General features: G+C 37.8%; 1 long non-coding RNA gene across 1 annotated transcript; it reads left to right on the forward strand.

Annotated features, from left to right (window-relative positions):
* Window positions 1–1786: 1786 nt before the first annotated feature.
* Window positions 1787–7302, forward strand: LOC136263998 (uncharacterized). Its single transcript, XR_010704916.1, has 5 exons — window positions 1787–2006; window positions 4033–4115; window positions 4169–4219; window positions 6973–7114; window positions 7169–7302. It is a non-coding gene; the product is annotated as an uncharacterized lncRNA (long non-coding RNA).
* Window positions 7303–13269: the final 5967 nt, after the last annotated feature.

Consider the following 13269-nt stretch of genomic DNA (forward strand, 5'->3'; position numbering starts at 1 on the left):
TACCATTTGTGTTTGATGACAAGCCACGCCCCTAATGATTTTTATGATATGGGCATCATCACCATGACCTAAACACCCATTGTTTTAGTAAAACAAAATGAATAGTTTAGTGTGCAGGCATTTATGCAATGAAAGGACTGAGCACAGAAAACCTATTAGAACTTGACGAAGGCTACGCCCCCAGGCTGTTTTTTTGGTGGTCAATGATTAGGGATGCGGCGATTATGCCGGCATAATTTCGGGCATAATAGGTATGTGTGGGAATCAGGAATTATGCTAGCATTTTGAGGTGATCATAAAGCTTTAACAGTAGGAAAATCTGTAGATTGAACATTTCCATTAAAAAAGATCGAGATACCCTAATAGAGCAGTCAAAAAATACAACAGCCACTATTATTTACTCTAATAAAGCAGTCACATTGAAATACAATACTCTAATACAGCAACCATCTAAAGAATTCAAGACTATTTGAAGCTTAAGCATCAATGAAAATGGTCTGATACAACATTATTAGCCAATTATGATGGCATAATTTTGGGAATAATGGGAAATTCTCAAAAGCATAATTGGTGATTTCTCACTGCTCAAAAGCATAATGCTCAATTTTTGGAGCATAATAGCCTCATGCCTATCAATGATAAATGGACATCATATTGATGTAATGGTATGGATATAGACTGCCTAAAATCAGTTTCTGGTATGTACAACATTGCCAAACTTGCATGGCAACACTAGATTTTTTTTTACTTGCACCACCACAGACAGGTATATACTCTCTGTGCAAGTAAGTACATTAATATTTTATGCACACATAAAGATGAATTGATCATGATGCAAGTATTATAAGTTTGGCAATGTTGTACGTACCAGAAACTGATTTTAAGCAGTCTATCCATACCATTACATCAATATGATGTCCATTTATCATTGACCACCAAAAACTGCCTGGGGGCGTAGCCTTCGTCAAGTTCTAATAGGTTTTCTGTGCTCAGTCCTTTCATTGCATAAATGCCTGCACACTAAACTATTCATTTTGTTTTACTAAAACAATGGGTGTTTAGGTCATGGTGATGATGCCCATATCATAAAAATCATTAGGGGCGTGGCTTGTCATCAAACACAAATGGTATATTATCAAGGACAAAAAGATGCACTCTTTGTGGCAGAATCAGTGCATCAAATTATATGAAAATTTGTCAGTTTATACAGTAGTGCTTGTTCATGTCATACGTTGGTTTTTATGTGGATGCATGTCTACTGTCCAGAGATACAAATTTTAAAAATATGTACTAAAATTTTTTGCTTTTGCTAAATTCTCCAAGATGACAAGTGCAATTATCTCCAAATTTGGATTGTATGTAGCCAACAAAATTTAAAATGTTCTGAAGTGAGAAGGACTAAAAACTGAGAATATCCCGACTGCTGACTCGGCATTAATACTTGCGGATTCTGGTATATCATAGTGCCATTGTTGAAAAGCTTCATTTTTTAATAAAATTGTGTAGAGGATGAAGTAAATGTATCCTACAAAAAATTGTAGTTGTTGATTAATCCGTTATGTAATTAAGTAGCATCGTATAATTGATCAAAGCTGAATTTCAAACATGCAGGTAGCTGGATCCCAATCAGCTACAAAACTGATCTCTCTTGGTGAAATAGAATTATGTGTGGTAGAGCTATGCAGCAATTTTTGTTTGCTTTCAAGTTGTCATGAATGAGAAATCTACCTTTAAATATGTAGCTCATGGAAACATTTTTTTGGTTAATGTGGCGCTTATAAGGAATGTGTACGCTTATTTGATCTTGTTCACTTGATGTAGTTTCAAAGTACAAACCATTTGTCACTATCCACGAAGGTTAAAGGTTCATACGTGAACGGAGATGGTTAAGGTAGCTGTAGTGTGGCCCTGTTTTCCACTATCAAGTGCGCTTCAGAAGTGCGCGTTAAACACGACAAGCAGTCTGAAGATGTAGGGTACCCTAAGGGTCAAGGCGGCATTTTTTGGCAAGTTTCTTGTATCGTGGTGTTCACTGTTACAGTAAATGCTAATATTCTGGAATGTCCTATCCTTTCGGAAACCCTGGGCACCAGCTCTTGACATTAGCTGCCAGTGTGCCAGGCAAGAGGATAATCAATTGTACGTTTGTTCTTGCAAATATTGCGCCCTCCCATGTATTTATATGCTGGGCTGTTGACAGAAGCCAGTCCATATGTACTCTCTGCCCAGACCGCTTTTTCTTTTTTGTATTTGGGTGGGGGGGAACTACCCTAAAAACTGAGGATTCAAGATGTGAGGCATTCGAAGTGGATATTTAGCAGGTCATAGGCTACAGTTTTTGAAATTTATGTAGCCAGTCATTAGCTACTAGCTAGAGTGTGTTACGAAGGGGCCACTCTTGTTGATAGTCTCGCGTGGCCAGACCTCTATTTCTCGGCACGGCGCTTATCGATAAAAATTATAAGCGCCTGCTCGAAATAGGGTCTGGTCCAGAATCAATAGGCAACTCGTTCTCACACCTTGAAAGTGTTAACCAGTATTTCGTCATAAAACGTAAACTTCCTTTTACATTATAAGACACATGTGACTGTAACAAGGATATTTATTGTCATTAACACATGTGTTAGCATGGTGAAAGCACTTGAAGTTCGAGCGCGAACGGACGAGGAAACCAGGTAGATGACGGCCGTGTGTGCGCTTTGCCTGGTTTCTGTGGAAAATGCCAGAGAGATCAGAGACAGAAGGAGGTTGTATGGCTCGATCCTTTGTCACCTCCATCAGACTCACGATACTGCGATATAAAACTTCGCGGTAAACACTCTAGTAAAGACTAGACAAATTCAAGCGCCCTCTGTGCTTATAACTTAAAAGGAAACAACGAGTTGTGACGATTCACTAATTAAACACCCCGAGCCATGGCTTGGGGTGTGAAAACGAGTTGCCTATTGATTCTGGACCAGACCCTATTTCGAGCAGGCACTTATAATTTTTATCGATAAGTGCCGTGCCGAGAAATAGAGGTCTGGCCACACGAGACTATCTTGTTGATACTGTAACATTGTTGCCTAATTTTAATGTACTACCAGCAAGGAAGACCATGTGGATATGCGATGAGCCTGCAGCATTTTCTGTGAATTTTCTCAGCTTCCCACTAGCTTGGCTTCTATCTAAACTTCTATATTCCCTACCTTACAATAACTTCTTTGCTTGATTGCTCCTTTTATCATGTGTTGGTTGTTACGATCACGACTGATTCATCATAACAATGTTAAACACATATACTACAGTCATACAGTATAGTTACATCATCAATCATTACGTAATCAGTCATACATCATTGCTATAATGCATCATCATAGAATACATCACTATGTTACATTGGTAGCTACATTTAACTCAGTCAGTGCGTGTAGAGAGTTCAGATGTGTGACAAATCGTCCTGTAGCTAGAGAGCTGCTTAACTACAAGAAGGTGCCGTACTAGAGGTGCACTGATATCAATATTCCAATAACTGATATTAACTAATATCAACAAGCCGATAAACATAGCATAGATTTTTCTTTAAACATTTTAAATTCTGTTGTAAAGCAACAGAGAAACACATGTTTATGGGTAGCTGTGTCAGTAGAAAAACATGATTATGTTCAAGGTTGTAGTCTCAATTTTTGTATAAGCTATGGAAGCCCTACATGATTCAACCAAATTGTATTTGTGCATTGTCACACATCTTGCTGATCCCATGCCGATACACAAAAAGAAGGCCAATATAGCCAATCCGATTATCGGTTGAGCTCTAAGCAACACTGGTACATGCATTTATTGATTTTGATGCTTGAGTTTAACTGTTAGCACACATTGCCAAACCTTAGTTGTTAAAACCATAAAATTTAACTTTATTATTTGGTCAGCCAAGTGAATTTGTCACATTTGTAGTTCAGCCTGTTTAGATATATGTAGTAATGCTTGGATATAGATATGTCATGCATTTGTAACAAATGTAATAGACTACATCTAACCATGCCTTCTATGCAGATTGACGATACCTCAAATAAGGAGGGTAGCTTTTGTGTGTGAAGTGTAATGACTGCAACATAGATGACATCACTCATTCTACTGTAAGGTGTAGAATATTGTTTGTCTAATGCTAATGAGTGCTTTTATATTACAGGAGCTATTTTAAAGTCAATGTGCACGTAGGAGGTCTGGAAAGGATGACGAGGTAAGAAAAGACTACAATATGTATTATGTAGTATAATGTAGTAAGTACTAATATTCAGGACAAGCCAGTGTCCTAAGTTTCAGAAACCCAGAGGCATCAGCCCTTGAGTTTTTAGCTGCCAGTGTGCTTGGCAAGAGATAATTGTTTGTTTTAATTGTTGTGCCCCTTTCATGTATTATATGCTGGGCTGTTGACAGAAGCCTGTCCACAAGTTTTTAAAATGTACTGTGTAAGCTAGTGCTGAAAACAGTGGGAATGTATTGTTGTTAAATTGGATTTAAGGCTCGATTCAAGGTGTGTGACATTTGACATCAACCTATAAACCTATATTGAACCAGGTTATGCATTGGACACGTGACACCATTTTAAGTAAAGATTTATAAATTACCAATACAGTGGAACCTCTCTATTATGGACATTTTGGGACCTGACTAATTTTAGCTGTGATATTCAGGTTTTCTGAAGTAAGACTTTCCCTGTTGACAGCAAACTTTTTTTTTCTATTCCTTAATAGAGAGTTTGTTAAGAGAGGTTCCACTGTACTCACAAGAAGGTAAATGGAGGTAAGTCCATGAATATTTTGCGTTCGCGCTCATAACTTATGGCTAACAGAACCAATTATAACCAACTTTGGGTAAAAGCAACATACAGTACATCTATGCATACCGAATTGTAAATGATTCGACAAAGCCATTAAGGAGATATGGCACAAAGTATCTGCCTGTGTTGAAAAATGCGTATGGAGTAACTTCATGAGAATCATTGACAGTAAGCCAGCAAACACCACCAATCTTGCTGTAATGTAAGGAAACAGTCTTACTTTGTTATCAAACCTGCTAGAAACATCAGTCCTTAACTCAGCTGCCATTAACTTGTAGTGCTGGAGGTAGCGCTGAAGGAAAATTTTGTGCAAGCGTAGTCACAATATGCCACTTTTATCAAACTGAACTGTGTTAATAGCTAGAAACTTCTGCTTTGGTACAAGTAATCAAAATGTCATGGTGTATCTTCTACAAGAAAGTTAGATGATTTTGTCGAGTGGTTCAGGTGTCACTTTTGTTCAGGTGTCACAGTGGTTCAGGTACCCCAGGTGTCACTTTGATAAAACCAGGCTGTCGCAAAAACCATAGTAGCTAGAAACTTCTACAGGTATTTACTGTACCTGGTGTATCTCTAGTTCACAAATACCATAAGCATATTTAATTTCGTGGGTAAATTTTCGTGGTTTGCCAAAAACACAAATTTGAAAGTGTATTAAATTTTGTGGGTATAATTTTTGTGATTTAATCTCGACGAGCGAGTTGATTTTCTCAAGGAGCCGCGTGGGGAGCAAATTCATGCTGTAAAGTTTACATGTAACCTTTACCTCGATATCAGTAGCTAGCTCAGTCTAGTAACGATTGATACATTACCGATGGTGCCACGAGGAGGGGGTGTGTACAAAGAATCTTGCAAATTTTACGCTATGGTAACTACAGCTGCAGCTCACTGATTCCAATGGCTTAGCACTGGAAGATTGATACATATGTATTGGCTAATGATTCTGTTTTTCTTTTTTAATCTAGATGTCAGTTGAAAGTGGTTCTATAGAACAAGTGATAAAAACCACCCCTTGTTTACTCTTTGCAAAAGGACAGCCAAAATCACCCCCCCTCACCTCACATGCTGAAATTACTAGTGACAGGGGCAGAGCTAAGGGCCAATCAATGGGGGGGAGGGCACCCTAGGGGAAGTGACTTTGCAAATGCCCCCTACCTCACGATTCGGATGGCAAGTGCCCCCCTGCTCCACTACCCTTGACTAGTGACTATTGTTGAGCCACAAAAACCAGGTGAATATTGAATTTTGTAGGATGGTGATGCACACAGATCTGCTAAAACTTTATTGGCCATCCTCCATCAACACGTTGACCTGTAGTGCACCTTACAATGGTTTGTGTGAAGCAGTTGTGTCTGCTAATTGTCTTTCTAATGCAGTTGTGAAAACTGTGGTGTATATGTTGCCTAAAATTTCTGTACTCTGCGTGAAGTGGGGTGATCTAATTGTGAAACTTTGTAATTTTGATGAAAATGAAAGTGATACCGTATGCCTGGTACATTTGGCGAACATTAAATTTGGCGATTTGAAAGAAACAACGGTTTGGCGGACATTTAGTTTGGCGGATTGCATGAATGTTGTACTATGCTAAACTAGTACTGGGTAGATAATTTACATTGGCGGTGACTTTAATTTGGCGATTTCAGCTAAGTTCGCCAAACCACCAAATTAAAATCACCGCCAAATGTACCCTGCATACGGTATGATGGAATGGTGCATGTGAAATTTGTGTGATGTAAATGTGAATCATGTGATGTTGACGTGATCGATGTGTGGAATGTCTGCCACTGTAGTGAAATTCAACTGTGATCATGTGAAAGTGAATTGTACAAATCTTAACTATGTATCTCAATTGTGAGATGTTAAGAGGACCACCACAATAAGACCACCTCATTATAGCATTATAGTGACCATGTCAAGTGTACTTCATGACCTCATTAATAAGACCCCCTCCATGTCAAAAGGTTCCAAATTATCAAGGTGTACTTGATTACCTCAAATAATGACCATCCCATAAAAGACCACCTTATTATAGTGACCATGTCAAATGTACAGCTAAGGTGTACTTCACGACCTTGTAAATAATACCACTCCGTGATAATGACACTTTTAAATATGTATGCACTATGGATAGTGTGTGCTTTTTGTTAATATAGCCTGGCACCTCCATTGATGAAGGTAGTTGGTAGGAAATGTGAAACACATCTGCTGAGGAAGGTAACTGCACTGAGGTATCGAGTCTCAACTGTATACAGCTACTTGAAAGATTCTCCGTGATCATGATGTGATTCAGTCAAGGTATGGTGTATGCATAAAATTTGTAACATTTTTAATGAATGTTTTTTTTTTTAGTGGAAATATGTATGACATTCTTTTTACAAGCACAGCAAACAAACAGACCACACCACACACAACTATGACTATGTATATCATATAATATTGTGGTCTACCTGTATACCTATATTGACCTCATCTATTACAATATACAGTGGATCCTCACTAATCCGAACTCCAGTAATCCGAACAGTACAAATGACTGTTTTATTAGAGTATTTGCAAACAAATGTATGTTCTATTAGAGTAATTGAATTAGGTTCTGTATATAATCAATGGGTTCACTAATCCAAACAAATTCACTAATCTGAACAGACTTTTGTCAACTTGAGAACAGAGCTGTTCGGATTAGTGAGGATCCACTGTATCACAAATCTGCATGTACGTACATCACCTGACGTACATACTTGTGTGTTGTGCGGTTGTATGTACACTACTGCATGGAAGGACCACATTTAGAAGAGAGCGTACATCTGTGTGTATATGCAGTCTATGTTTTCTCCTTCAGTTTAGTCATGTTTGCTGACATAAGACTGCAGCTTCTAGCTATGATTATTAAACATGATGAACCTGACGCCAATAAGTTTTGGGAATATCCAGCTTTGGTTATTAAGTAATTCCTTGAATAGACTTGTGGCTATCTGATGGTAACTTAATGCCATTACTGTTATGAGCGTGATTTATCAGGGTAGTTGGAAAACTGAGGCGGGTACGGTCGGACGCGGACACGGACACAGACACGGACACAGACATTTTCAAAAAGGACTTTTACATTTATATAACAGTTATTTTTCATACCTAACGCTGTTTTTACAGCAGTCTTCGATCTTTTCATAGCGCTTATCCATTTATAAGCGCACGTGCGAAGGATAGACTAGCACTCTAAAGACCATTATAGTGTTGTATACGTGCTCTAGAAATCTAATTCAGAGTCACAGAGATTAATCTAGCATGTCCCAACTTAATCTCGTAGGCCAGGTCCTTGAAATCCTCAACACTCGGTATAAGCACCTGCGCCTTATACTAAAAAGGCGTAAGATTGTGGATTTGGCCTGCTAAGCTAAGTTTAAGATTAGGTACTGGGCAGTCAGCTCAGCTGGTTTGCCCAGGGGGTGAAAACCCCAAATGGTACAATCAAATACATACATACATACATGCAATTTGATAATTAATTACAGTAGTGAAGGTTAAGTACGTAAATAAATTCATCCAAATTTCTTGATTCTATTATATTAATTGGCAACTCATTCCAGTCTTTAACAGTTCTAGGATAATAACTATATTTATAGGTGTTGAGGGTTGCTTGTGGCAGAATGAAATGATTGGGGTGATGTTGCCTGGTACAAAATTGAGTTCTTTGATAATGTGAGGGGATGGAGATCGGTAGTGTATTATTAATTATTTTATAGAATAGTGTTAATCTTGATGACTGACGGCGTTGTTGTAATGTAGGTATACTAAGAGAGGACAATAATGACGTAACACTATTTCTGGAGTAATCTGATAAAATCCATCGAGCAGCTCTTCTTTGCACCTTTTCTAAGTTGCATGGGGCATACAAGCTAATCTCTACAACTATAAAACTCTGTATTAGACTTTAGAACATGTGTACAGCACCATTATGGTCTTTGGCATGCTGTGGAGTGCTGGTCTAGTCCTTCGCACGTGCGCTTATAAATGGATAAGCGCTATGAAAGGATCGACGCCTGGGTCTCGAAGCGAAGACTGCTGTAAAAACAGCATTAGGTATGAAAAATAACTGTTACATAAATGTAAAAGTGCTTTTTGAAAATGTCCGAGTCCGTGTCCGCGTCCGGCTGTATCCGCCTTTTCCAACTACCCAACGGCTATTGTGCCGGCACTAGTAGGTTGCCCCGAGCATTCAACTTTAGGGGATGCGAAAAGTAGTTCCTTAGCGTTAGGGGTAGGCTAGGGTTCAGCTTTGGTTTCTTCTTCACATAGAAGTCACTTCAGTCGGATGTTTATAACGTAGAAACTAAATAATATGACTAGCTGCAGCACCGGTGGTATAATCGTTACAAACATTGCTTATGAGTACGGATGCCCGGGTTCGAACCCCCGCTTAGACAACTTTTTTTTTCGCTTTCTTAGGTTTTTTGTACAAGTTTTTTTTTAATGCACGTAACATTCTAAGTATTATACCCTCCACTGCCGGCAAAATAGCCGGCAAAACAGTGTAACCGGTACCGGCTCTATATAACCTGCCTTTCAAATAATAGCCGCTTGCGTCAGCATCTAAAGCTGCCTTTGAGGCGATAATAGATTGAATCGATTGTTAGTTGTTTAGGCATAGATCTTTTACTATGGTTTAGGTAAGTTAAGTCTTTGTTTATTCAGGGGGGACTTTATGGGCATGAGTTGCATACTTATGACGTACCCTCGTGACGTGTCAAGACGATTGTGGGATTCGAACTGTTCCAGACCCTTTTTTCTCCCTACCCAATGACAAGTGGTTTGGCCACACGAGACTAAAAATCCTTGTCTGTTGCCGTGCTCACATGAACCTCACGCTTGTTACTACAGCCACCTCCCAAAACATCAAACCATCATAAACCATAGATTATTGAGTTATAATAATGATGATTCTCTCTCCCGGTTACAATCATCCTATGTCACACCAGATCACATGATCTCTTGCAATACTGTCCACGTGATCATCATAGGTGTATAAGGAGCCTCCCAAGCCTATAGCTGGTGAGTGCCCCCTTCCCTCACCATTAGGCTTGAGCCAATTATGATTTGAAAATTGCCTATTATGCTTTTGAGCAGTGCTCAAAAATCCAGCCTATTATGCTCAAAATTATGCTATCAAAATCAAGATTATGCTTGAGAGCTGACTGTTTTATTAGAGTATATCTGCATTTCCTGACTGCTGTATTAGAGTAAGTGACTGCTCTATTTGAATATCTTGATTCTATTTCCATAAAGTGTGAATAATCAGTCAAGAAATAGTATAAAAATAATAACACTGCAAGGTTTTTGATATGAAATGCAATAATAATGTGCAGTGTGTTAATGTCGTGCAGTATTTTTGGTGCACGCATTTGTGCGTTTTAATTAAAATTCTTGAAAATCGTCCTATTATGCTGGCATAATGCTTGATCCTTTTGCTAGCCTATTATGCTCGAAATTATTCTGGCATAATTGGCACAAGCCTACTCACCATGGAAGACTGAAGTTGCTGCAGAACTGTTTATAGCTTTTGGAAATCAGTTGTACCCCATGCCAAACTCCAGTCTCCATGCAAAATTTACTTTTAGTTTGCAAGCTGGAACTGCACTTCATATTTTTTTGTGACTTTTAGCAGCCTTAGTATGCATGTAGCTATTGATATAATTTATACAGTTATTGTGATCACTGGAGTGACATGGACTAGCTATAGGGACACAGCAATTTACCGCTATAATTTTATACACCACTGGAGTCCACTAAAACAGATTCAAGCTACCATTCACAAACAAAAGTCAACTTATTTAAATATTCTTTTTAAATCTAATCATAGAACTAATTATCAGAAAACCAATTGCAATTTGCACACATAACATACTTTCATGTATGCTTACACACTCACTTGTCAAATTCTGTACATTAACTACAATAAAATACTGAAATAAGTACCTAATTTTATACAGTTGCATTGTATATGGCTAAGCTATATTGAGCACTCATGATAGCTATTATAGTTTCAGTTAGTGTCTCATTTTAAAGTTATAATCTGCAGCTGATTCCAGCCAATGATTTTGATACTTTTTCTCCAAGACATGCAATACAGGCTATAGCTATATTTGTGGCTGGATTTTGGAAAATCAGCCTTAATGTCACATTTGACAACTCAAACATTTATGACCAAAATTTTAAACTTATATATCTAGTTGCCAACTTGCCATTCAGCATTACAGTGATTGCAATCATTAGCCAGTGGCTTGAATTGCAATGAATTCAATATGAAATAATCCAACAGATGCATAACAGTCTTTATGGTAACGCTAAGTCCAATTGTTTCACAATCACATGTGTGACATGTTCTAAAATCCAGTCACGTTATGTACTTGATAGTGTCCTAGACTCTTAGTTTAGGTGTACTAATGACATATATACTGACTACCAACTAAAGTATAGCTTACATGCATACACTATTATATGTGTTGACAAGAAAATGGCAAGTACCCAAAAGAAGGTGCTATATGCCCACTACTCCACATATCATTTTGGCATTATCAGTGATTTTGTGGCTTTCATCTTAACTTTCCGCTATGTATCAACATGAATGCAGCAGCACTATTCTCTCCATTGGTATATAACCAGCTAGCACTGACTGATACAGCTAAAGTGGCAGTGTCATGATTTTGAAAACAAGCATATAGCAGTATAGTCCATCCCAGCATTCCAACCATGTGTGGTCTGATGTGCAGCTCTCTTTTAAACCTGCATGCTTGCAATATGATGGATCACATAATATTGATGGGGCATGTCAGGTATATGTTCTAGAGGACAGCTATCTGAAAGTTAATAATGATTTACTTTTGTTCATTCTAGATCTGTTACCTACTGTATGTTTACAGTATATAGTGCTAGTTTGCATGCCTATAATATTATAAAGGAGCAAACATATACTCATTTCCATAAGTAGAGGTATACTTTTCCAGTGTTAAACAAACACCCGGACCATAATTCAAGACAAAACACATACACAGGATTAGGTATACCTATACACATAGTTATAAGAAAACCTGAGCTGCATGTATTGGTTACTCATGATATATAATCACTACTACATGGCTCACTACTCACCAATCTGGACAGTGCGCAATGCAACACACATATTATTGTTTCAATGGGAAAGGGAATCTATACTCAACAATTATTTTAAAGGGTATTGTGTGTGTGTGTGTGTGGGGGGGAGGGGGATGCTGGTCAGTATAATCCAAGTCATAACATCAATTTTAATGCTAAGATTTCAATTCCCTGCATTTTCAGTGGCAAAGCATGCAGTCACTTACAAATAAACTTTGTGTAAGAGAAGATTCCAGATCTCAGCTGTTGTGGTAAAGTTCCCTTAAAGCATGCATTAAAGGATCAAGTCGCCACTGTCTGGAATACCTTCTACACTCAACCTTCTTGCAGATCACTAGTGCAATACAGTATTATACTGTACCATATGGTGGATAATTTTGAATTTATTTTCAGATATTCCGAGGAGGCTATTCTTTTCAACAATAAAATTTCCAAGACTTGAAAATAAATTCCCACAATTAAAGATAAGTTGATTCATGTGATCAAACATATATTGGTCAAAACTTATGTTTTAGCTCAGTGTGAGCGATTAATGGTTAAAACAATATAATTATACTGATAATACTGAGTCAGTAGCCAGTAAACAGATCAGATATGCCATTATTGGATTTTGACTAGGCATGAGGCTATTATGCTCCAAAAATTGAGCATTATGCTTTTGAGCAGTGCTCAAAAATCACCTATTATGCTTTTGAGAATTGCCCATTATTCCCAAAATTATGCCACCATAATTGGCTAATAATGCCAGTTTATTGCTGTATCAGACCATTTTCATTGATGTTTAGGCTTCAAATAGTCTTGAATTCTTTAGCTGGTTACTGTATTAGAGAATTTCATTTCAATATGACTGCTTTATTAGAGTAAATAATATTCAATGACTGTTCTATTAGAGTTTCTGACTGCTCTATTAGAGTATCTCGATCTTTTTTAACGGAATTGTGCAATCTGCAGATTTTCCTACTGTTAAAGCTTTATAATCACCTCAAAATGCTAGCATAATTCCTGATTTCCACACATACCTATTATGCCCGAAATTATGCCAGCATAATCGCCGCATCCCTAATTTTGACACCATCTGTAACAATTCTAGCCATAGGCATGACCACGCCAGTGGATGATTAAAATTTGCTCCACTCATGACTCCTCCAGTATTCTCTTTAGTGCATAGGGAAGGGAATAATTTCAATTTTGACCCAAATAACTCTTGCATATTACATTTCTTATGTCCCTGTCTAGATCCATTCCACCTAACTTTAATGATATAAGTATAGTAACTGTAGTAGCAGTAGTTAAGCTATTGGACC

This window comes from Dysidea avara, chromosome 8, assembly GCF_963678975.1.
Source record: "Dysidea avara chromosome 8, odDysAvar1.4, whole genome shotgun sequence".
Taxonomy (NCBI): Eukaryota; Metazoa; Porifera; class Demospongiae; order Dictyoceratida; family Dysideidae; genus Dysidea; species Dysidea avara.